Source organism: Thermobia domestica, chromosome 3 (assembly GCF_964235325.1).
Source record: "Thermobia domestica chromosome 3, izTheDome1.hap1.1, whole genome shotgun sequence".
Classification (NCBI taxonomy): domain Eukaryota; kingdom Metazoa; phylum Arthropoda; class Insecta; order Zygentoma; family Lepismatidae; genus Thermobia; species Thermobia domestica.
Genome location: NC_137456.1, coordinates 114,054,933 through 114,082,595, shown reverse-complemented (window position 1 = coordinate 114,082,595; position 27,663 = coordinate 114,054,933).

Genomic DNA, 27,663 nt, shown 5'->3' with positions numbered 1-27,663 from the left:
TACGATTAACACTTAAACTTTAATTTATGTTTGACTAAAAATAATGTCCAAGATCGATACATTCATCAATCGATAGACGACATCGAGATATAATTCCCAAACATATAGTTTTCGAGAAAATCGAGAAAAACTCATTTCTTATGGCACGTTGCCAATATTGATTGGAAATGTTTCTTCTGCTGGAAGATATTGTTTGTTCATTTATGTACTGATAATGTACAATAATATTGTTTTAACTATCATATTTTATCCATTGTTGTTTGTGTTCTTCTAAGGGTGACACATTCCTAACGACGACTCAGATATTCTTAACATTTCCGCGGTGCTACTTGTAATCTTCTTACCATCGGAAAGAAACGAAAAAAAAAACAAAAAACAAATTGAATTATTTAATATTATTCATAAAATAAGTAGATTTTCTACCATTAATTCATAAGGTTTCTCCTTACATCATATATAAGAAATTACTACGTATTTTCCTTACATTTATATTTAAAGGTAACCAAGAAAGTTCGTCGCTTTTTCACCCATCACATTCCAACATCGATATGTCACCGAAGACATTCTCATTGTGCCCTAAGGTGACTGTCTAAGGAATGGAATAGGTCATATCGGGCGGTGCAATGTCCGGGGAGTATGACGGGCTGTATCTATTTTCTTAAGTACCCAAAAGTGGGTATTTTGTGTGAAAACTACACGGAACGAAATTTTAAAATCTAAATTCTATCTTCTATGTGTGGACTGGAAACTGCAGAAGTAACGGCAGACGCCTGTATTTTACAATAAAGTAAGTAATAGAGAAATTTACCGTTCGCAGAGGGATATGACATTTTTCAGATAGAAAAGGAAGGAAACATAGAATTGCTTCAATGAGTGCTTTTTTGTTTGAATCTGGTTTTATGAATACGTGGTTTGGTGGTTGCTACTTATTTGGATATATCATGATAAAGTTCTAAAGTCCCTGTTTCCTTATGGGCCGCGTTCACATTCAAATACCATGTGGCCTTTGCATATTCAAAAGCGGGGGGTTAAAATACCCGTTCCGATTGTCACAATAGAAAGGGTTACGTGCCTTGTGTGCGAATGTAAACTAGTAAAGATAATTCTTTATTGAGTGATTGAGTTTTGTCCGATCACAAGGGAGTACTGGTCTTTTCTTGCATGAAAGCTTTAATTCTTTTTCGGCATATATTTGGCTAATCTAAACAATTAGCATTCAATAATCTCAGAATTTTGGACTATAGGTTATGATACGTAGGAAGACGCATAGGTACATTACGAGTTTCAAGCGTTCTCTTGTGAAGAGAATGGCAGTGTGAGCTGCGATTAATAACTAGTCTCAGAAACTTCGAACCTGTGTGAAGGATAGATCTGATCATTTTGAGCAGTGGTTGATGCTTTGTGTTATCAAGACCTGTATTTTTGTAACATTATTCAAATATTAATATATCACTTGATAACTATGTCTCTAGTTTTTCGTAACTTTGTAACTGAATTTATTATGGAAAATTAGAAATTTATTTGTACTTCTATCTCTACACACAGAGAATAATTCAGGGAGTTTATGATGAAGGCTCGCCGAATATTAGTCCATTATTACAAACCCTGGCAGATATTCCCAGAATCACACTTGAGTTGCCATTGGTTTCTGCGTAAGATTAAGGCTTGATACAATAACACATTGTGATCATCATGTTATATATAGATAGCCAAGAATGTTCTGTGGAGGTCTGTGTTCTATTGGCCCTCACACCGTGAGTTGAAGGCCGGAAGGCCAATACATGTACAAAATGAAGATCTTCAGGCAGCAATTGAGGCGAACAGTGACTACACATGTGAGGAACTGGGACTACAATTGAGTGTGAGTGGATAAACCATTCAGCAGCACCTCAATCAACTGGAGAAACATACAAGTTGGGTCGAGGAGTCCCACATGATTTGACTCCGGGCCGGAAGACAACGCGAGCAGCCACCTATATTTCTTTGTTGTCTCATCTGAGGAAGGAGCAATTTCTAGACAGAATGTTCACATGTGATTAGAAGTTGGTCCTGTAAGAAGCACCACGGCTCCGCCATCATTGGTTAGTAGACTGGGCCGATTTTTTGAATTTTGATTTGGAATGGTCATTAAAGGTTTCCTTTCGGTCAGATAAGAAACATATTTATTTTATTTTTTTTTTTCAAACAAATTCATCTTCCACCCTCTACTAGAGGTAGAAACTTTCAAAAAATTTGAAAGATTAAAGTTTGGAGTATTCAATTGGAATGGGGTGAAGGGGTTTTCTTTTGGCAAAACAAAGAAATTATTTATTTTCAAGTCTTTCATAGAGTTTCATCTTCCACCCTCTACTTGGGTTGAAATTCTCAAAAATTCCAAAAAAATAAATTTTGAAACTTTCACCTGGAATAGGGGGGAAAAGCTTCCCTCTAGTGAGACAAGGAAAACATTCATTCTGAAGCCCTTTACAGAATACCAGCTGAAAACTTCGAAATCCCTGAAAAATCCTAATCATAGAATCCCGATATGGAATAGGGTGAAATGTGTGAAATGTTTTCCTTTAGTGACAAAAATATTTATTTTCAATTTTTTAGAGAATTCCATCTTTCAGCCTCCACCGGGGGTTATGAATTTCAAAATTTATGAAATATTTAAATTCTTAAATAGAAGCCATCTCTTCCATTCAAGCCAAATACAGACACAGAAGCTTCCGTCACTAATTTGACACACCTCTCTACTGTTTGAGTGTGACAAGGATATGATTCAAATTCAAGAATTTTTTGTGGATAGTTCATTATGACACTTTGATATCTTCAACGTTGAAGTGCTGTAGAATTGGGGTAGAAGTAATGTCGTTTTCTTTCCAGTTGATCAAATCGATGTATACATCAGCGTGAAAGTTAAGTTTTGGTACTTTGAATATGTTTGTTTGCGATTTTTAGTTTTAACATTCAGAACCTGTCTAAGATCAAGTTCTTTAACAAAAAGACGATTATCGCGTAACATGCACAACAGAATATTCTCTTGGTGTGCAAAAAATGACTTGCGTTGGATCACAAGATCTACGATATTTTTTAACTCTTCATTTAAGTACCTACTCAGCTAGGTGGTTTGAAGAACATACGCGGCTTAATTTTTAACTAACGGCATGAATTTTATTTGGAACCACATTGAGGCATAAAATTTTAAAATAAATGTTGCCAGCTCCTTTAAATTTGCATCGGGATTATCTGTGGCGACATAAAGACATAACATCCTGTTTCCCAAAGTGAACCATCTAGAATGGATAATTTTCACGGTGATCGGTATTCCCAGTGATGCTAAAACTAAAGATCACAAACATGTTTGACTATTTAAAGTACCAAAACTTTGACGCTACATCGATTTGATCAACTACCAAGAAAACGACATTACTTCTACCCCAATACTACAGCACTTGAGCACTGAAGATATGAAAAGTGTCATAATGAACTGTCCAGAGAAAATTCTTCAATTTGAATCACATCCTTGTCACACTCAAGGAGTAGAGAGGTGTGTCAGACTATTGAAGGAAGCTTCTGTACCTCTGTTTGGCTCGAATAGAAGAGATGGCTTTATTAAACCAATAGTAGATTCACAACAATCAATGGCACAGTTTGAAATAGACGATCAAAATGACTTAAGTTGGTAAAATAATTGGTGCATACTACTCTGAGCACCAATGAATTGTGATTTTTTAAAACATTGATGTAAACCTGTAAATATTGAGTTATGAAATATAGTTATTAATTAAGTAATCTTAGATTTCGCTTCCTTATTGCATCTCCTACCTACTTCAAAAAACTTTTTAAAATTCAGATTTTGCTAAATCTTTTAATGTGTATTAAAAAGAGGAGAAGGTGTTTGTTATCGAGCACTGTTTCCACTCATACGGTGTAGGGCAGCATCTTACTGCAGAAGATGAGCACGCATGTCTACTGTATTGCTCTGAAGCTATATCATATGAAGATGAATATTTCATCAGCAACATATGGTTCAGTGTTGAAAGCCATGTGTACTGTGATCGCTACATCAATCGGCAGTTGATTATTGATCCATTCTTTGATGATTTGCGTGAGTTTTGCCGCACCAAAAATCTATCGTTACAATAACAATGGATGCAGCATGACGGAATGGATGTGAAATGAGTCATTTATCCACGAGAGTTTGGACATCGCTTGAATTCCCATGAAATGGATGTTTCACATGCTTCACAGCCCCCTGCACTCACGGCTCCCCTACAACTATACCGAAGTTAAAAGAGAAAATTCCATCATTTATTTTGTCGTCCCAGCAACCAGTGATCATTAACATGTTCATCGATCTACAGGACCGCTACGAAGAATGTACGCGACGCAATACTCAACAGCTTGAACACTTGATGTGCAGGCGCGATTAATTACGTATTATTATAATTTATGCAAAATATACTGTTAACTAACAGATTTTATCTATTGCTGTTGGTTTCTTCTGATGTCAACATCGTACACAGCACATTGACGCAAATATTCTTTATTCTGAAATACAACCTAAAGACAAGCACTGAATTCTTTTAATGATTACAAAGATCAAAGTAATAATCATAAACACTATCTTTCTAGGCTCTTTGAAAGTGACGATCAGCTTAAGCATAGAGAAAGTTTTCGACATTGACGTGGAAAATAACGTATGTTTTTCTTTCGAATTATTTACAAGGGATTCTTATTATATATGCTTTCTTTAAGAAAAATATCACAATTTGATTGTGGTAAAGTTCGTCTATATCTTTACGAGATACATATTTTGAAACACAGTTCTGACCAGAGCAGAATGAAATATATTAGAAACTAAACTTACAGAATTGTGTTTTATTTGTTACTCTACTTATCCAGAGCCATGGAGTTTGTTCAATATTTTGAAAATTAAGATAAATTTGTTTGAGTAATATCTAGGTAGACCTGTGATGATCAGTGATTCATTGAACATTTGAGGGATGTTGTAATTAATTATTTTACTTGTATTTACTCATTATTTCATTATCACAATTCATAATTTATTTATTAACAATTCAAAGTGTGAAATTGGTTCTGAGTCTGCTTGAATTTAGGAAACATTAGCGTCCATAACATGATTTTTTTTTTACCTGTAAAATGAACAAGTATCTTACAAGTTCAATTGAACTTACCATATTTAGGTCAAACATGCTATGCAGTTACACCTTGACTACTACATGAACTTGTGAGATATGGTGTGGAGAGGTTCGGTTCTTAAGCGATACATAAATTATAAATCAAACGAAGGGCGATTTTTTTTATTACCATGCATCAATTTTACTAGTCGCTATTGAGGGCGCTTGAGGTATAAATCTAGAATATATATACGTATATATACTAAAACAAAAAATCTCTATAACGAAAACCTGAGCCTGTATCATTTCGCTCAGCCTGTGTATCAACTTGCATGACACTCGTAACCTGTATTATAATCGAGTGATAACTGTTTTCAACACATAATTGGGCATTCAAGAGTAACCATGTTATAATGTTTGCAAATGTATCTTAATAATAAAATGTTGCTTCGAATATTGAACAGAAGGTTGTATAGGAAAATAGATGAAAAAGTTGAGTAAGAAATGTTAGGGTTCCGAAGAGGTAAAGGCACAAGAAATTCAATTGTATTATTAAAGATAATAAGAGAAAAATTTATAGTAAAAGGGAAAGACATGTATGTTGTACTTATTGATCCAGAGAAAGGCTTTTGACCGCGTGAATTGGGAATTGCTGTTCGGAGTTTTAAAGAAGGTTGGGTTGAAATCAAATAATCAAAGACTCAAAAGAAACTTATATATGAAACAACAATTAAGTGTTGGAAAAGGAGAGAAAATGACAGAGGAGATTGCATTTGGAAAGAGGGTTCGAAAGATATGCTTTCTCTGGCATGCATTACTTAATACCTTTTAAGAAGAGATAGTCAGAAAGACCCTACATATAAAGACAGCATTTCGGTAAGAGTTAGAACCATTAGATGTATACAGTTTGCAGATGCTATGGTGCTTGCTGCGGAATCAGAAAAGAAAATCAACAAGAAGTTAGAAATCTTGTAGAAGGGCTGCAAACAATATGGCATGAAAATAAATATTAGTTAGACAAATGGTGATTGGAATGAAGCGATAGGTGTAAAATATAGAAATATAGAAATAGGAAGATTTAAAATAGAACAGTTGACTAGTAAAATAGAACAGTTGACCTGGTGTAATCTACCCAAATTTCATAATAAAAATGAGAGGGAGAAAGAAAATGTAAATTGAAAATTGTAATATGAAACTTCAGTACACCGTTAATCTAGTCAAAAATGTATAGTGATGGAGGCACTGCTCCAAATACCTTTGAACACCTGATCTCCCACATGCTCGGTGGCGTTCGGTATGACGTCACAGGATTAGCTACTTGCCTCCCTCGAGCTGTCCGCCCTTCGCAGTTTTATACGATCAGGTACGTGAGTATGACATAGTTTAATTACGTAATGAAAACTGAGAAAAATTATGTTTCGTAACAAAATTTCTTGAATCCTTTACATTGGCTTTTAATCTTCTAAATTGAGGTTTTGTTATTGGAACTTTGGGATATATATCAGACTTTATTCGCTTAACGTAAGTTTACATATTTGTGGAATAGAAGTCGAAATATTTAATACAAAAAAGAAGAAAAAAACAGAACTTGACTAGAATTCATGTTTAGAAACTCAAGCTTTCGCAAGGCAAATCACAAGTTGAAACTTGTAGAAGTAACTGTTTTGCTGTAATATTGGTAAGTATATGATATTTTTGCGTTCAGTTTGACACGTTAAATTTCCATGGAGTTGACACTTGTTTAAAAGAAAGTAAGCCTAGATTCTTTCCTAAGGTATTAAGAAAAGGAATATTTAATCCATTTTTGAATATTGAAGTACTTACAGTAATTACCATTACAGCAATTACCCGACGAATGACCGGGCGACGTTCAGGAAAGCAGCGAGCTTGGAATCGGCGTGTCCTGCAGCCATGGAGACGATGACTGCACGCCTCTTCATTTCCTGGGGTAGCGTAAGGTTTGCTATGTTTACCAACAAAAAGGGATGCGTTACAATGTCATACAGGATACTGTGTCACTTATAGTATGTGTTCTCAAAGAGCTGCCACACCCTGTACTTTTGGCAAAGTAAGTAAATTTAATTATTTTCATTTCTCTTGTATATTAGTCTTGATAATTTGTTGTTTGATTGTAAGGATTTCACACTCGAAGGACATACACGTTAAACATAGATTTTCAGATTCTTCTAGTTAAAGTGCGGATGATTTTCTTGGTTATTCTTACGAATTTAGTTTGGGTGCCGGGGGTCATCAGCCCATGGGCAAAACCAACCCCATGAAATTTCCCAAGGCCGCTTTTTATTTCAACCTGAGGATTAATTTCATAATATGGATTCACAAATGGGAGCTTTCTCACCAAACTTAGGAGCAGGATTGAGTGTGTAGTACTGTAAAACAGGTAATCTCTTTAGGTTTCAATTTCAGTACAATTCATTGACTCATATATGTGTGCAATATTATACTCATATCACTGTCTAAACGAAAGACTCGAAATTAATCTTTAGTCTATTTACATAGGGCAATTCAAAACAATGTACCAAATTGTAATATGCATGGTATGTAAATGATCTACCGAAAATTTGATTGAGAAGGTCCCAAATTTTTTTTCCTTTACATAACAGTCCGTCAAGCTACCAGGTAATATTGAAAGCATACTTTGGAATTTTTTTTCCTACTTTAGATCCAGAATCATCTGAATAAATTGAGCTCGTGTGGAAAGAAGAAAGTTACGGATCTCTTTCTTTTAGACTTACGATAGACTGTAAAGGAAATGAGAACTCCAACATATTTCATGAACCTATGGAAAGTTAAAAATTTCAACCTAAAGGGATCAGTCAGATGTATTTCTTTGCGCTTACTATTATTTTCTTATTATCCGTGTAACGTGGGTTCCTGTCACCACAGTATGGCGCGCCCTCAGGTTGAGGATCGAGGAGAAGGCTTCTACATATAGAGGTTAGCTGCGAATATACTGAAAAAGCAGTCGCGGAAAGACGACTAGGAGTGGTCCTTCAGCTTGGGGGTTTGGGTAAGACGAACAACCTCATCCTCTAAAAAAAGGCACTTGTACAGAAACATTCACAAGAGCCGCGGACAAGTACTGATAACTTGGCACGACCTCAGCAAAAGAAAATGGACATGAGATTTAGAACATGCAATATTTGAAGTCTTTATAGGGCAGGCGCGTTAAAATCCGTAACGAGTGACTTAGAGAAATACAGGATGGACCTAGTAGGAGTTCAGGAAGTTAGATGGGAAGGAAATGGATCTGTGAATTTCGGAAATTTTACGTTCTTTTACGGAGAAGGAAATAAAAATCACCAGTTAGGAACAGGGTTTTTCGTTCACAAACAAATATTACCAGCAATTAAACGGGTTGAATTAGTTACTGACAGATTTTCTTTTATTACTCTTAAGGGACGGTGGTGTGATAGTATGGTTTTAAATGTACATGTCCAAACTGAAGATAAGGATGACGATATAAAAGACAGATTTACGAAGAAGTGGAACGGATATTTGACAAACTTCCACGATACCATATGAAAATTCTGAGGACGAGAGGATATTTTCAAACCAATTATAGGGAACGAAAGTCTGCATAAGGAAAGTAATGACAACGGTGTTAGACTCGTGAACTTTGCAACATCCAAAAACCTAATCGTGAAAAATACAAAATTCCCACATCGCGACCTTCATAAATACACTTGGACATTACCAGACGAAAAAACATAATCAAATTGATCACGTTTTAGAAGATAGAAGAAGGCAATCTAGCATAATAGATGTCTGGTCGTTTTGAGAGGCTGATGGTGACACTGATCACTATCTGGTAGCAGCGATAATACGAGAGAGATTATCGTTGAATAAAGGTAATATTCACTGTCCGAAAACGGAGAGATTTAATTTAAAGAGGTTAGAAGAAAAGAATACCAGATTGAAGTTTCGAATAGATTCTTGGCTTTAAAAAATTCGGAGTGCACTGGTGTTGAGGATACTTGGATTGAAATTAGAGATAGGATTAACCTATAAACTACGGATATTTTTCGAAATACGCTGTTCCTTGCCTTAACTACGGATATTTCGATTTCAAAATAGTACTACAATAACTTTTGTAACAATCCTGTTTTAGCCCTGCGTCAGAGATCTCTGAATGCTGCTAAGACGACGTAGGACGACTGAAGAAACAAATCAACCAGAAATACTTCACCATTGTTAGCCCAAACAAGCTCCCCCCTTATTTTTGTGCTTTCTTTGCCATCCGTCTGAAGTTTTGTTTGGCAGAAGTCATAAATTATTTCTGTTGTCACATGGAAAATGCCTGTGTTAGACTTGTTAACTCCTGGTTACATTACGGAAAGGCCTTTCTCATGTTACTGGTGGGACAAAGGACCATGTGTGTGTGTGGAAATTTTTACCTGAGATCAGGGTCTTTTGTGGTAATCTGGGGCATTGTGGGAATTCTTGATAACATTTCTCCCGCCTTTACTTTTCAAGATAGAAGCTTGAAATTTGGCACACCCATTTAGTCTACCGAGTAGTATTTAACAGATGTTTTTGAGATATATACGTTCACAGGGACGTTCCAGAGGGGCCCAAAGTGGGAAACAAGTTTTTCCCCGAAATTTTCCGTTTGACCTCACTTTTTCCCTCTCTTGGTATATGGTATGGGCATGTAAGTGGTACCATTTGAAAGTCTATACATTCGTAAGCACAAAACTTTTTTGTTTCATGTGTCTTCGCTAAATAGTAGTGAAGAAATGAACATCTTTGTAAACCCTTACGAAAACGCTTTAAATGGCGCCGTAAAAGTGAGGCTGCGACATTTCAATCCGTCAGTGGTTTAAAGGTTAAAGGTTCAGCAAAAGAAAAAATTGAGACACGCGGAAATACGTAGGCACAAACCATGGTTTGACCAGGAATGCATTAAACTAGTAGAGAAGAGAAAACAGGCAAAATTACACTGACTACAAAATCCGAATGAAATAACTACGCAAAATGGGGCGGGAAACTTCCAAAACGTTCAGAACAAAAAAACACGATTTTTTGAGAGCTAAAATTAAGGAACTTGAAGATAATAGTAAAAATAAAAATATTTGGGACATGTATAAGGAGATCAGCGAATTTAAGAAAGGCTATATCAACCTCGTGCTTATATATTAAAGAAAGCTGACGGAACAGTTCTCACTGATACGGAAAGCATCTTAAATAGATGGAAAGATTTCGTTGACAATTTGCTTAACAGGCAACCAAAAACTAGTGTGCGTGGAGAAAAGGAGATACATACCGCAGAACCGTATATTCCAGAACCCAACCGAATAAGAGTAGAAACCGCTATAAAGAAATTAAAGAAACACAAATCTTCGGGTGTAGATGAGATTCCGGCTGCGTTAGGTTTAGCTGGAGGCGAAAAATTGTGGAACAAGATACACAAACTCATTCTCCTTATCTGGTACAAGGAAGAATTGCCACAAGAGTGGTAAGAATCAATCATTGTTCCAATTCACAAGAAAGGCGACAAAACTGACTGTAATGATTATCGAGGCATTTCTCTTCTGTCAACATCCTATAAAATCCTTTCAAATATTCTATTCGCAAGATTGACCCCATACGCAGATGAAATTATTGGAGGTTATCAGTGCGGATTTAGACGAAATCGATCAACTATCGACCAAATATTTACCATTTGCGAAATGCTCGAAACAAGTGGGAATACAATACCCCGGTACATTAACCATTTCTTGATTTTAGAAAGGCGTACGACTCGGTTAGGAGAGAAACATTATACAACGTTCTACAGAACTTGGAATACCGAGGAAGGTAATTAGACTAATTAAGATATGTTAGATGATTCCCAAAGTAAAGTCTGGGTAGGAAAATTTTTGTCCACGAGCTTTCACGTCGAAAATGGTCTGAAACAAGGAGATGCGTTGTCGCCATTATTATTTAACTTTGTGCTGGAATACGCTATAAGGAAAATCAAAGATAGTAACCAGGGCCTAGACTTAAACGGTATTCACCATGTTATGGCATGTGCTGATGATGTAAATTTAATAGGAGATGATGCAGAGATCTTATTAAACGCTTGCAGGGACGTGGGTTTATAAGTAAATACAGAGAAAACTAAATACATGGAAGTGCGTCGGGACCGTAATATGACAAATTATGGATGCGTTAAAATATTAAATAATACTTTTGATAAAGTGGATACTTTCAAATATTTAGGATCAGTATTAACAGACGAAAATCATATTTACGAAGAAATTAAATGTCGACTAAAAGCAGGGAATTTGTGTTACTATTCGATGAATTCTGTCGAGGAATTTGAAACTTAAAATATATAAAACGATAATCATGCCTGTTTTCTGTATGGTTGCGAAACATGGTCGCTTACTCTGAGGGAAGAACATAGACTGGAAGTATTTGAGAACAAGATCCTGAGACGAATATTCAGACCCAAGAGGAACGGGAATGGGGAATGGCGGAAACTTCATACCGAGGAATTACATGATTTATACGGTTTATCCAACATTGTTAGGGTCGTCAAGTCTAGGAGCCTTAGGTGGACAGGTTATGTAGCTAGAATGGAAGAAAGTAGGAACGCTTTCAAAGTCTTGACTGGAAGACCAATCGGAAAACGACCATTTGGAAGACCTAGACGCAGATGGGAGAACCATATTAAGATGGATCTCGCAGAGATAGTATTACAAAGTAGAAACTGGATCCAATTGACTAAGGATAGAAGTCAGTGAAGAGCTTTTGTGAACGCGGCCTTGTACCTCCGGGTTCCATAGGCCATAGAGGTAGTTAGTTATTATTTTCTTATTATAGACAGCTTCTTAAATTTTGAAACATTTATTGAATTTGAAAAATGCTTCAGTTATTATTTTTCTGAATAAATTTCGATATGATTAATTTTGACCTACTTTATTATTCAAATCTGCTAACTTTCGTTAAAATAAAGAATATTTATTTTTCTTCTTTCTTTCATTTTGGTAGAAGACTCAGAACTCACTAAATCTAATGATAATATGCACACTACAGCGTGTAAATGTGAAAGAATGTGTATCAATTATTTACTTGTCACTTGTATACTTATTCAATTTTATTGCGAAATATGCGTATTACATTCAGTGATTTAGTGAGAGCATGTGTGGAATTCCTTATACTGATCATGTATGAATCTAGCTTTCGGAAATATTCCGTGTATACTGTACACTCTACATCTTAAATCTAAACTTCTGTGGAAACTTAAACATTATACGAGACGTGTAAACAAGTACTAGACACTCAAATCTATTTAATAAAGACATATCGCTCATGCGAGTGGTAAAAACCTGACGTCGATTTCTAATTAGCACTTTTTATGCTAATGCCGAATGCCGACTTTAATCAAATTATTTTAAAATAAATTCATTCATTAGATCACGAGTAATGAGTTATCTCCAGGTTGCAATACAAATAAATCTTAAGTGTGTCAACTTTGAGATTAATTTTCTCCCGATTCCATAAGGGGATGTATTTAATGGTAGTTTCATTGGATTTAAAGTCCGTAAATTTTTATTTTAAAAAATCGTGCAAAGATGTTTATGCAAAAGAGGTACGTTTACTATTGGCACAGGCGGAAGTGTTTCAGCTAATAACAGATAATTACAACATTGAGGAATGAAGGAGAGTAATTATAATTAAGTTGCTCAATTCACGCCTGTTGTGACATCATCGTGTCGCTGAAAAGGTGTGAGTTTATGTGTTAGAAGAAATTTACTACTCAATGGAGGAAGTTGTATGTTTATGGTGGAAGCAAAGGAAGTTTGATGCTACATCTAGTTGTTTATGTGCATTCTAATGGTATTAGACATGTCTATTTGTCAATTGATAAACCAGTATGTTTTCTTTTGCCGTAACTGACATTACGATTCAGAGAAACAAACAAACAAAATAATCGATTTTTTAAAGGATAGATTAAATATGGTATACGGAAATCTAATAAAGAGTATAAAATAAAATCTACAGCAAAACTATCGAGCAATTGGTTTAAATACCGCAAAACTATTGAGCAATTAAATAAAACTCTGAATATTTCAAAACGTGAGGAAAATAAGCACTAGTGTCCAACACTAACTGAAACTCTCGTTGTGTGTACCAGAAATCTTGTACCAGAGGAGTAGCTCATTTTTATAATTCGTGATACTACAAATATTTACTCCATAGTAATTAATGAAACTAAGTTTCTCGCCCTACAAAGCTGTTTAAATGCAATTGATTAGTACTTACTTGATAATTTACGAACATAACTTTTACTGAACATTAGTGATTTTCTTTTACCTTTTTGTTAGAAATAAAGATATACTGATATCTTTTGAGTTATGTTTGAATTGTGGAAGGACAACCACACATCGTATTTAATTCAATTACATTTGCAAACATTGTAGTTTATAGTTTGTTTGCCTTTTGAGAGAAAGGGATCCGTGGAAAACTTGTTCCACCACAAAGTTGAGAATTTCTCAGACGTGAGGGTACGGATTTCGAGGAAGGAATACGTGATAAGAATTCTCAGATAGACTAGACACGGCCGTGTATAGTGGCATGAAATGAGGATTAGAAACATAATTTCTATACCAGAGAAAGACTAAATTATAGGGGTAGATGAAGAAAATTGTCGGAGAATAAGTTCACGTTGGCCATCTTACTGCAATCTTTGATTCTTGATGTCGAAACGCCATCAACCAACGTTGCCAGCTACTAATATTCTGTTAACTTCGAATAACCACAAGAACCTCGGCATTCAGAAATATCGGATATCTCCTAACTACACCAGCACAAAATTAGGCTATTGTCATTAACAGTACCGAGATATGTTGCCCTAAGTGGGAGAAATTGGGGATTATAAAGGAAATTTTAGTTTGCAAAAGTTGTCAAATCCTATATTGACAGGATGATTGGATACCAGTGTGCATGGGAGAGTATATAACAGTTTATATAACAATTCTTCATAATGATAATAGCAATTATGAAAGATACGCATGGTTACGGAATATAAAGAAAAAAGGAAAAAATACATGGTTCAGCTGTTTTATGTTTCAATTGTCTGCTAGTCCGTTCATAATGCAAGTTATCTCTCGGCTTTGAGATTACCTCGATGTATGCACACTCCATGTCCATGAAAAGCACAAAAACAATACCTTTTACCCAGAAGTTCTAATCATCGATAGTTTATAGGGAAGAACCAATGATTGGTCAATGTGTTTATTATTACTTCCATCATTGGTTTTCAGTTGTCAGATCAATACCTCCATATATTGATTTCTTTACAGTAGGAGGGCTGGAGACTAATACGTTTCTCTCTCTCGCTAATTAATATTCCACTCACTGCTTGTATTCTGTATTGTTTACTCGCAGTAATCTGAGCAGAAAATGGAATATATCCAGTTCTTGCTTCTATGAAAGTAAACAACTTTACAACATTTACAGACGTAAATATAGAGCTAATTAGTATAAGAAAATTATAATCGATATTTAGACAAAGTATATTTACTAGATTTTCCATAATTCACTCCGGGATATTGGAGGTTTGTAACTAGTTTAGAAACTCATCCATATGAGGAAAAGGAATGCTATCTGAAAAGTGTAAGTAACCAACATGCTATCGTAATTTTATACTCCCTATTTTATATTAATTCTTTTAGCAACTACTGTTAACGTCAGTCCTACTGTTTAGCTCTTGACATCCTTGCGCTGATAAGCATGCTTGCGATGATTGGAACATAGTGCTGAAATGGAACTTTACCCTAAATTCTTTGTCGCAGCTCTACTAAATTTCTTGGTAACGGAGTCACATTAATAACATACGAGGAGTGTACTTCCATAACATGCTAAATCCGTTTGGTAGAATTCTTCAAAAAGAGCGAAAAAATATATCTTTTTACATGAAAACACTATCGCAAGTGATATCTCAAAAGTAATTTACCACAAAAACTAATGTTTTGACTAGAAGTAATTACAAAATTTAACGTAAGAGATTTCATTGTATGCTCTTACATATTCAATTCAAAATTAGACATTTTTGGATTTAGTATGTTTTGGACATACTTTCCTTATATTTCAAGTAGTCATTTCTTCTGGACATTATGATAATCATGAAAACAGAGTTTCCTAAATTTTGTAGACTTTTTGTTACAAATGCATATCTTTCGTACGAAGCTAAGGGATTTTGTTAGTAAAAGTTCTCTCTCTGTAGCAAAATATTCTAGCTCTTATCAAATACTAAATTATCAAACTGCTGTAAATTGTACTAGGAGGAATGCAGCCATTATTAAGTATATAATCATGAGTGAAATTCAATTTCTAGTGTTACGTTCCCACAGTTACGTCCTGTATGCTAGAGAGACGTATGATTTATTAACTGAATGCATTTTATAGAAATTGGTAGAATTGTAATGTAAATAAGACAACCTACGGAGACGATATTGTCTACTAAAACTTCCGTGGCCGAATATCAAAACAGGAACATTACACATCAAAGGTGAAATCTCTATTTTCTTAAAATATTTTACCAACTTACATTTTCCCTTTTCTATACTGATAATGACTAATAGACCCAACAGGGATAAGAACACAGAAAAACTCGGGGAAAGTTAGAAACACCCATCCTATGTTCAGAAGGACTCCAACCCCTGACAGGTTTTGTCTCACGACCGTCAGCCTCAAGTCTACCCGACTACAGTAGACTAACTCCCATTGAGCCGCCGTGAAATTCCTAATAATGAGTTTGTTTATATCAATATCAAACACTTTTCTCCTGTTAATACTTTATTGTAACTTGAGCGTAATGTCATAACAGCATACCTCCTACTAATTTGGAGTCCTTTCACTTACATTCTTCATGTTTAATAAGTATATAAAATGTATATATGTTGCAGTATAACTCTGGAACGCCTGGAGCATTTTCGACCAAATTTGATACACACATAAACTGAAATATTAAAAAAAACCCTATGGATGCGTTAATATATCAAACAATACTTTCGGTAAAGTGGATGCTTTGAAATACCTATGACCAATATTAACAGCAAAAAACCATATTCACAAAAAACATATTCACAAATGATGACTAAATATAGGAAATTCGTGTTATTATTCAGTTAAAAACCTTTTGTCATCCCGAATTTTGTCAAGGAATTTGAAGCTTAAAATATATAATACGATAATCAAGCCTGTTGTGCAGTATGGCTGCGAAACTTACTCTGAGGGAAGAACGCAGACTGAAAGTATTTGAGAACTAGATCCTAAGAGGAATATTCGGAACCAAGAGAAACCGGAATGGTGAATTGTGGAAACTTCATAGGGTCGTTAAATCTAGGAGACTTAGGTGCGCAGGACATGTAGCCAGAATGGAAGAAAGTAGAAATGTTTCGAAGTTTCAAACTGGAAATCCAATTGGAAAACGACCATTAAGAAGATCTAGGCTCATATGAGAGAACAATATTAAGATGGATCTCACAGAAATAGGAATACAAAATAGAAACTTGATCAAGTTGGTTAAGGATAGAAGTTAATTAAGAGCTTTTGTGAACGCGGCCTTGAACCTTCGGGTTTCGTAGCCATAGAATTAGTTTGTTTTGTAGTGCATGATACAACTAAGACCCTTTAAAACTAAAGGTAGGAGTGGGAAGAGAATTACTTTAAACGATAGTCCCTAACAGATTAAGAAACACTTCGTAGCTGAAAACAATCTTTGTTCTTTACACAAAATGAATAACCCTTTCTCTAAAGGTACGCCCTATTTAAATGTATGTCCTAAGGTCTCAAATGCTTTTCTTAAACTTCATCTCCTTGTGCAAAGAACAAGCATTTCTGAATATGGTAATCTTTATTTATTCAACATAGTTCTTCATTTTGAAATATTTTGCACAAGGAGCATTCTTTCCATGTGAAGAACTGCAGTATGTAATTTAATAAGTAAGCTAGTAACAGCTAGTAATCTAATAATTATGGTATCGCTGCTTACTAGGTCTAATTCTATTTTAAAAGTAAATGTTTTTTTTATTATTTTTGTTTCAGTAAAATTCTCGATTCTGGAGTTTTGTGTGGAGATGAAACGTCAGATTATGTTAGAGATTCTGAAGACTTACGTTCCCAGTGGATTATTACATCACCTTGTCATGGGGATGTTTTCTAATAGATGCACAAACTGTCCCAGGAAGAATGGTTGTATTAGTGACAACCTTGCTTTCTCTCATTACAATGTTTGAAGCAATACGGTATGTGCTTCTAATGGTGATTTCATTCAATTGTTTATTAACATATATTTTAAATTACATACACATAAAAGGTAGGCGTAGACAGTAAAAGAAACGGCTGTGCCAATTCTACACGATGGCTATCTATTTTATTCATGTTCTTTTAATTTTGACATATACCTGACGCTACTTCAACTCCATCAGTTTTTGGAGAAAAATGTTAAAATGGGAACGGCTAAGTCAACTATCTGTCATGGCAACTTGTAGTATGAGGTTGATTTAGTAACACACCATTTTTGTGTCTTTGTACAGTTGAGAATCAGTGTCTTTATAATTAAAACTAAATTACTAATATAGGTAATAATAACTTATATGACATAAATTATTTATAAGTGGTTACGAGGAATGAAATTTGGTAGGCCAGAAAAAGAAACATTGTAGGCTATAATGTATCGATTTGGCAAGCATAATTGTTGAATGAAAGACAGGCATTGAGAAATGACCACCAAATTCATCAAACGCTTTGTCAAATGTTCTTCGCTTAGCGGCATTTCGAGTAGTATTGGCTGAAATATAGAAAGAACAAGTGTAATATCATTGAAAATAGATAGTAGCACTTATGCTAATTAAACATTTACAGAAAAGTCATACGCTTATTAAATTATTCTCGTGAAAGACCACAGGAAATATAATGCCTTTTTCAGTGATAAGTATATCATGTAAAGTATTGCTCACAGAGCAAAATACAAAGTATTAAAAACTTTGAATGCCAGTTATTTAGATATTTAGAACATCTTTGCGAGGCACTACGCATGGTAAACTTTACAGTGCAATTATATCTGTTTCTTAGGCGCCAACTATATGTATTCTCCGGGATAAAGTATCCATTGAAAATTTTTATGGGTGTTCAGCACAATTTGATTTTTCTGATGAAAATAACTTCATAAGAACACTTGCATGTCATCAAAAACTTACGTCATACAATATGAGCTAATATAAAATGACATTAATATTAATAATGCATAGAATACATATTAGGAGGTTATTCTTCAAGAGTATAATTTTGTAGAATTATATACTTAAGCAATCGGAATTTGATGCCATTATTTAATATTTTAAGAAAATATAAAAGTGATTTTTTTCAAGGACACGTTATAATCGTCTGTATTTTATCATTTAAAGTATTTTTTATCTATAAATTGGAACATATTTGACATTTTTTACAAACTGATAAACAGGAAATTCTGAACAGTTAGTTATAAAAGAAAAACTTCTTCTAATAATTTTCCAGGAGGTAATGTACCTGAAATAAAAGCCACATTTCCTCGCTGAACTGCTATGCTGATACGTTGTATCAGAAAAGTAGTAGCCCGCTTGTCACCAGTAAGGTGTGCAATACGTTGACCTACTTCTTTGATGAAATTGAGCCCTTTGAGGCCCCAAATGGCGCTCGATTCAATGGCTACGGGCACGAACATGTATCTATTGAGCAGATCTTAATATTTTCTTCTTATCTCGCATTCTCTGCGGGCTGCAATAGCTCCTTCTCGAGATGAAGAAAGAGTGAGATTAGATGACGCGAAAGTGTCAGTGCAGGTGAAATCTTAGAGTAGAATCCTTCCCCTCTTCCATGGTACCAGCGTCATGCCATCTAGTCTTTTGCCATCAGATCTGTTACACCCCACATGTTCACGAACAGATGGAACTTCCGCCGATGTGAGTGCTCTCCAGATAATGTCATTCACGTTCGAATGCCTCACATGTCTTCCGGAGCTACTTATACAAGACAGACCGTGTAGACCATTCTGATTGACTGATGCACCACATTTAGAGCAGTTGTGTGATTCACAGATGTCTACTCCTAGGCCAAGTGCAACTGCAATTCGAAAACTTTCGTTTGGAAGGTGCAGTCCTAGGGTGTGTGAAGGTAATGCCTGTAGCCAAGCACCTGAAATTGCTGATGAGGAGGCGATAAGTCTAGCCTTATCCTCTTGACTGTCTGCTTCTTTTAATAACACTGATTGATGTAATTTGATGATTGGCTTGTCCCAAATTGATTGCGAACTTCTGCCCGTTATTTCAGGAGGGCTTAAACCAACTAGGTTAGACCAGTCAGATATGCAGTCTTGGACGTCAGATTCTATGTGAGGCTCATTCAGTTGGTTGAGGAGTATCTCAATGGTATGCCGGGAGCCATAGAACGACGCTAAAAATGAAGGATACGTCAGATCGAGAGCCCGACGAATATCAAGACCTCCAGAATCAACTGGAAGGGAGGCCTGTATCCATGCGTTGCTATTTAGGTTACAGTTGAGTAACGATTCCAGTCCACAAAAGTGATTATATAAGCTGCATTGTTATATGTTTATATAATTCGAAGACAATTATGATTTAAAATTTTCACTCAAATAATTTTCAAATGTTTTAGAGAATTGACTGTATATTGCTGTTTTAATATTTTTTCTCCTGCCTGTTGTCAGTCTTATTTTTTTCTTTCTTTTGAAATAGAAAACCAAAATCCCCATGGTTAGTTTGAGTTCGTTCCAACACAAAATTTAGGAATCGTGCTTCAAAAGAAAAACAAAAGAAAAAAGTGTTTGCGATTTAAAGTGATTTCACAATTCATTTTATTTCGGTAGCTTGTGCCCGTTTAATGATCTTTCAAGCATTTCGGAGGGATCCCCTTCCCTCAGTTTGTGAATTATTGGTATGTTGGAGCTGTTAAAGATCTTACGAATAGAAGACATTATGATTTATAAGTATGATTTATAAGTTTCGAAACGTGAGAAAGCATTGAAGAAGTTACAAGTCTGTGCCTAAGTTCTGGCTGATGCAAAAGATTTGTAGTTGCTAAAATTCTTTTGCTAAATCAGCAGCAAATAAAATATTTAAGTAACAAATGATGAATAATACAATTAACAATTCTACTAGAAACACTGAACTGAAACCGAAAGTGGAAAAATTTACTCCTACTTCCGGTTTCAATATTGACTTCCGTAGAGAAAACAATGTAAAATATAACGAGAAGCACTTTTCTATACTAGATTCTGTCTCCCAAGACGATATTCTATCTCTTTCGTCAATCTTCAACTTAAATAGAAATTGGTAGAAATGAATCATTTTCGGGTTAAAAATCGATCACTATAGAACAAAAACGAAAGTTGTTGAATAAGAATGAAAGTATTTGTGCTAGGGATATTTTAAAGTTAAATTGTTGACAATTAAATAGTGAAGAATTAGTATTTAAATAGTTATAATCTCTGATATTGTGGTGCTAATATTTAAATTGTGATATGAAGACTAATAATACGTGAATTGAGCATTAATAATAATAATAATAATAATAATAATAATAATAATAATAATAATAATAATAATAATAATAATAATAATAATAATAATAAAGCACTTACTCCTTGGCGTTATTTATTAGATAAATACTATTAAATTTCAAGCTATTAAGTTTGCGTGTGTATTGTTTCTTCAACTAATTTCTTAGAAGTAGGGTAAATTAAAAGAGGTTTGATTATTTGGAATTGGAAAGGGAGTATTATCTTAAATTAAATTTACAAAGTGTAGTTAATAGGATATTGTGTTAAATTAACGAATAAATATAGTAGTTGAATTTTTTAAAGACTTCTCATTTAATAATATTTTTTGGTGTTATTTCAAATACTGTATGTAAAGTGCAAAGTTAGAGGTTAATATAATCAATTTATCAAATAACCTTTTTGTTCTTTTGATTAATTTAGGGATTGTAACGTTTAATAATAATGAAATTTGTTGTAAAAGAGAATTCTAATTAGAAGCAATATTTATAAAAAGGATAGAAGAAGCAAAGTCACTGTGGAAATTAGTGGTTCGAGTTTTAGGTAATTGCTTTAAAATTATCGGATTGTTAATTGAATAAACTACACATAAACAATTAGCTTGTAAGAAAGTGAGTCAGCTGGATCAGTTGTAGGAAGGAGCAAACTGCAATAACACTTTTTTTTGTTCCTCTATTGCAGCCAAAAGTTATAGATCTGTTTCAATGCCGAATTCGCATAGTTTGGAGGTCTACCGCAGTTTCAGTACTGTGAAGGGAAACTCATTAATTTTCTACTGGAATTTAGTTTGAAAAAGTACTATTAATAAAATATATTAAAGGCTTTTGAAACATCTAGTACTTTGAACACTGCCTTGCCTATATCACTTCGCCGAACAACGTTGCGAAAATATACACTATTTGATCGAAAAATGATTAAAATACCACACTTAACAATTTTTTCTGAATAACAATGTCAAAATTTCGCTTATTTTAAAAGATCTGTATGGTACATCAAATGCATTCTCAAAACTATATTGACCCTCGGGACGCCAATATCGGTAATTTTGACTCATGTATTTTACTTTTAGTAATAAATCACGTTATTTTCAACAGATGACGGAACATTACACGTTTATGTCATTACATAATAATTTATGTCAGGTCTTTCCAACTGCCATGTCACGGAGCTCTAGTGGGTGTGTCGCAATATTAAAGAATTTAAAAATATATTTTAGGTTACCCAGATGGTATATAAACGTAGACTTCATACCACACACTTTATTTCTGTTATCAATCTTTTAATAAAATGTTAAACTCGATTTTGAGACCGTCCGTACCCGTCAACGCTTTTAAGAAAATCAATCCTAAACCTGCCCTAACCCAAGTGTTTAGTGATATCATCGGCGTTTAGAAAAATAGGTCGTCAGCAGTGATTTCACGAGAAAAATATTTACTGGAAAGGCTATAATGCTCACGGTTTACGAGCCAATTTGTTACTGAACTACGGAATATCTAAGGTAAATATTTTTCGGAGCAGCGTTGCAGTCCGTTGTGTCCAATTAAACCAGTGGCTGTTAGTCAAGCAAGGTGAGTTTACATTGACTGACTTGCATGTCAGCGGCGTAACTTCATTAGTTATGAAAAATATAAAGCAAGAATTAAACAAATATACTAAGTTAAATTATTATTATTACAAATTAGTAGATTTTATGATTTTAATTATGAAGATTTCTTGCATAAAATAAAGTATATATGTTTCTTACATTTTTACTGGCATATATTTTTATTTTAAGGACGCTTTCGCCTCCCAGTTGAAATGTCCAAGCTATCGACATTTGGTTGCTATCATGCGTCCTGTTTGTATTTATGGCCTCAATGGAGTATGCGTGTATTTTGAGCAAATTCCAAAGGAATCGCCTGCTACAGAAACAAAGGGATATGTTTACACAAATAAGGAAAATAATGTGCAATCAAACAGAGGAGAGTACTCTGAAGATACAAGAAAAGAAATCTAAAGTGGTATAGCAATATGTTCTTTGTTTTATATATTCGATGTACCAATATGTAGTTTTACTGGATATATTGCATCATTAGTAAGAGTTTCGGTTTTCCATGTATGGTTTGCTTAATTAAATTTATATTATTTCGCAAAGTTGCTTTGCTCAAAATTGGTTTTATTTTAGTTTCAAATTTTATATCAATTTTTCTTGCGGGATATGAGGGTTTTCTATTCCTTTAAACAATTCGAATAACAAGCCAATAAAAACATAAAAGTCTACAAATTCTTCCTCGTTACCGATAACGAATTACAATCAATTTTCTAGCATTGTACTTCCAGTAGGAAAAGATAAATATCTGCCTGAATGAATATTGACGTTGTTGTAAGCATGCCTTATTGAAATTACTCATGAGTTTTGAAATAAAATCACTTAGCAACTTTAAACTTAGACTTTACCGATGTTGTTGATGTATACCCCAGGGTTTCTGGGTTTTGGATATAGTGGTTTCAGGATTTCAAAGACTTTTTGGCTGATCGAGGGACTCATTTGTCCATTAATATAGCTGGAAATTGTCAGCACATTTACTTTTACTTAAATGTTTCTTTCTAATGATGTTCATATTTGTTTAGTGAAACATAAGGCAAAAACTGAATATAGAATATTTTGCTAGTTTTCAATATACTTATCATAGTTCTTCTGTACCTGTGTTTTTAGAATATAAGCAAGGTAAAGCAAAATAGGTATATTGACAAAGTTTACATTAATTGTTGTGTTTTACTATTAGAGCATTATTTATTTCAAACAATAACTTGTAACATGAGAGGTATGACGATAACAGGTCATTATGATACTAATGATTGTCTGGGAAAATGTAGGAAATAGGATTCAAACTACTACTCGAGTCTATATTTGGGCCATCTACCTTCGTCAGGAATTAAACCTTGACGATTTAACTCAATATTAACAAAAGTATCAGTATTTTAACAATGATGATGAATTTCTAAGTAAAGATTTAAAACACTATTAGCTACTGTAGACTTACATTAAACAAATATTAACAACACAAAGAAACAATAATACAATTAAATTAAACTATATTCAATGAAAAAGCTTTCACTAGAGAAATACATTGTATTGCTTATTTATTTGCAGGTTTAGAAGTTAGATTCGTGGTTTGTGAAAACTGAAGAATATCTTCGGAAACATCCTGTGTGTTTGAAGCTTAATTCATGCTTCAGAATTCTTATTTGGACTCAATTAGACAAGGTATCACTGACGATGTTTCCATATACTATCGTTGTTTATATTGTGGGATATTGGGCATTCTACATCAATAAATTTTACGAAAGAAATGACACGGAATGCTAAAGAAGTCGGAATAAGTTCAAGAGTCGTCCATGTGTCCTCTTGACAGACACAATATCTCAAAAACTGCTTGTTGGATCATCATTAATTTTAGCCAGGAAATATTTGGATGAAAAGTTGGGAATCGATGTACTTTCACTGAAAAAAGATGATTCATTTAACGGAAGGGGTAGAAATAAAGTATTTTTGATTTTAACGCTGATCACTATAGAGCATAACCGGTAATAAATACTGAGAAGTAGTTTTCGGCAATTGATTAAGTGTTCACCTCCAACCTTAACTCTCTCCTGAAATTTGAAATCTTAGAAATCCACAACTTCCGGTTTCAATATTGAGCTACATAGTGCAAAGACGATAGTAGATGGCGAGTAGCCATTTCTTGAAATGGATTTAGAGTTCTAATAATAGGCTTCATATTCTCTCATAATCCTCTATTAAATCTGGAAGTACATCCCCTTTATCCTAAAGGATAGAAACATGGGACGCTAACCTAAAGAAATATATTTTTTCAGGAGCGGTAGAAATCAACCATATCCGATTTTAAAGTTGATCGTATAGAATAAAAGCAATAATATATAGCGAAAAGCAGTTTTATGCAATAAACTAAGCGTCCTAAGAATATGTTTCATCTCCTCTCTAAATGTCTCGATTAAAATTCATTGAGAAATATGAGGTCTGGCTAAAAACAAGGGTACTGACAACCCTGTCAGTAGTATATGTGTGGAGCAGTGGGAAGTGCACGCGCAGAGCAACCTTGAACCTTCGAGAAGAAAATAATACATATGAATTGTCACTCTTAGTCGAGTTTAGTCTGTGGGCAGGGATTGAAGGGAGAGGTGTGCATTCGTTTGACGTCTAATGAAAAATGTGGAAATTGAGCAGCGTATTATCTTGAAATTGCTTGTGAAATTAAAGAAATGAATGTGTGAAACTGTTACAGGATATGTATGGTGATAATACAATGTTACGTACGCGAGTGATTGAGTGGCATAAACGCTCCCGCAAGCGACACAGAACGTTCCTGATGATGAAAGACTGGGTCGTTCAGTCACAGGAACAACAGAGGAGAATGTGACAAAACTTATTGTCATTATCCGGAAAGATCGCAGCCTTAGCGTTCAAATGATATGAAATAAGGTGGGCATTGATAAAGAGACTATCCGCGCAGTTCTATATAAACATTTGAGCATACACAAAGTTTGGAATACAGTGGTACCAGTAGTATGATCCTGAACAAGAGAGGCATTTCATGCACTGGAATACTTCATCACCATTGCTAATGAAAAAGGCACGTAAGAGAAAATAGAAAGTGAAGGTATTGCTCATTGTGTTCTGTGATATTAATAGTCTGCTCCTGATTGAATGGATAACATCACGTCAAACTGTAAATACCAGTATTATCAGAAAGTTTTGGTGAAGCTGTACATCACGGTAAAGTTCCTCCGCATACTGTTTTGACCGTTAAGCAGTTTCTGGCAGCTAAGAAGACTCCAATATTGGCAAATACACCTTATTCACCGGACATGGCACCATGCATTTTTCTTTTTCTTGAAATGAAATCCGGCTTCAAGGGAACTCATTTTCAGACTGTGGGAGAGGTAAAACCGCAAACGGCAGTGGTACTGAAGACGGTGACATCTGAAGAGTTCCACTTCTGCTTCCAGCAATGAAAGCTTCGTATGAAAACGTGTATAGAAGAGAAAGGGGAGTATGTTGAAAGGGTTTACCATTAATTTGTAAGTTTGTGACAATAAACCATACTTTTTGCACTAATCCCGTTATTTTTTATCCAGACCAGGGGCGTCAATTTCAGATTTCACTTGGGGTGAGCAAGAACACCACCGACATAAGACTTTCACGTTTTGTACTAGATATTAATAGACAATCGATTAAAGTATATGTATTCCTCAAACGCTTGGGGGGCAATTTCCCCCTCCTGCCCCTCTTAAATGACGCCCCTGATCCAGACCTTGCATCACGCCATACAAACCAAACTCCTGAACACGATATACATCCTCCTGATAGGGCTACTTGTTTTTGTATCCTGGATAATTACCCTTCAAAGAAAGGCAACTTGTAACACCGTGTCCTAAGGACTTTGTTATCACGTAAACACGATTTCTCCAGACATTCAAAATCCACCTTTCCTAATGTTTTAATCTCTATTTCTGAAAAAATATTGATATTAATCGAGGATTTTTTTAGCTTCGAATGGGCCAAAGCTAACACAGCAAAAACGGGTAGATCACTCAGATGTGGCAACTTATGTATCACTGTGTGATACATAAGATCCACTGTCACAAACTTATACACAGTTTGTATTTAATAACAGTTAATAGACATAATAGTTAATAAACTTAATAACTTTTGCAGAGTTTGTATATAATGCAAATAATAATGGGAATTCTGTAGATGTAATTCATACAGATTTTTCAAAAGCATTTGATGATAAACATAATCACTCTATCAAAAAATTATGTATGGATTTTCTGATAGTTAGTTGTAAATAATCGTATTCTATGTATCAAGTTGAAATCAGGATATTTCCTATTGTTAGACAAATTGAATGCTTCACAGAGTTTTATCAGATGATGTACAAAGTTATATTTTGTGTTGTTTTTAATGGTTTGCCGCACGTGATTAATTCAGTACAATGTTGTTTGTCTGTAGATGTCTTAAAATAAGTAAAGTAGTAAATAGAAATAATGATGCTTCAGAATTGCAGGTTGGCTTTATATAATTGTCATAAGTAGAGTTTGAATAATAAACTCTTTTTTAATGTAAGGAAATGCCATATGGTTACATTCTCTAAGTATAAACATTTGTATTAAATGAAGGATGCAATACTACTTAGAGAAGATAAAGCAAAAGCCTTAAGTTTGACAAAAAGTTGCAATCTTACGCACAAAACTCATATTGAATCAGCATATTTAACGTTGGAATTTGTAACAAAGGTAAGTTTGATTTGAGAAATATAGACGTAACATCTAGTCTATATAATACAGTTTTTCAACAGGTAAATTAGAACATGAATGTATAGTTTGGGCTCGCTGTTATCAAAATTATATGGAAAGGATTAAATTGGAATTTTTAGTACGATATATCTTATATAAAAACATTAAGTATTACAATATCAAGAAAACATAGTTTATAAAACAATATTAATGGAATTCCATAATTACAGTTTTCATGATAGGACGGAATTAATTTATATGTTGCTCTACGAAATAATTAATGCGTTGGTTAATAGCGAGGAATTATTGATTTATTAAATTTTTAATATTAGGTAGCACAGTTTACAAGTACGAGTTGTAAATCTAAAATATTTTACATTAAAACTCGACATTAATAGTAATTACTAGAAAGCATAATATATTAGTGGAAAACTTTTCTGATGCCGAATTTGCTGTGAAAATTGAACAATATATTTACAATGTAAGAATATATATTCAGCTATGTGAGAATACATATTGTAAATGATGTAAAGCTATGATTAAGAATGAAGAAATATGTAGTTTGTAAAAATAATAAAGGGAAATCCAATAAAATCTTCCACATTTTGATGGGTTATAGGGCTGTCAGAGGAGGGGCTAGAGGATTAGGAAAAGTTGTTTCCAGTCTCCTGCAGT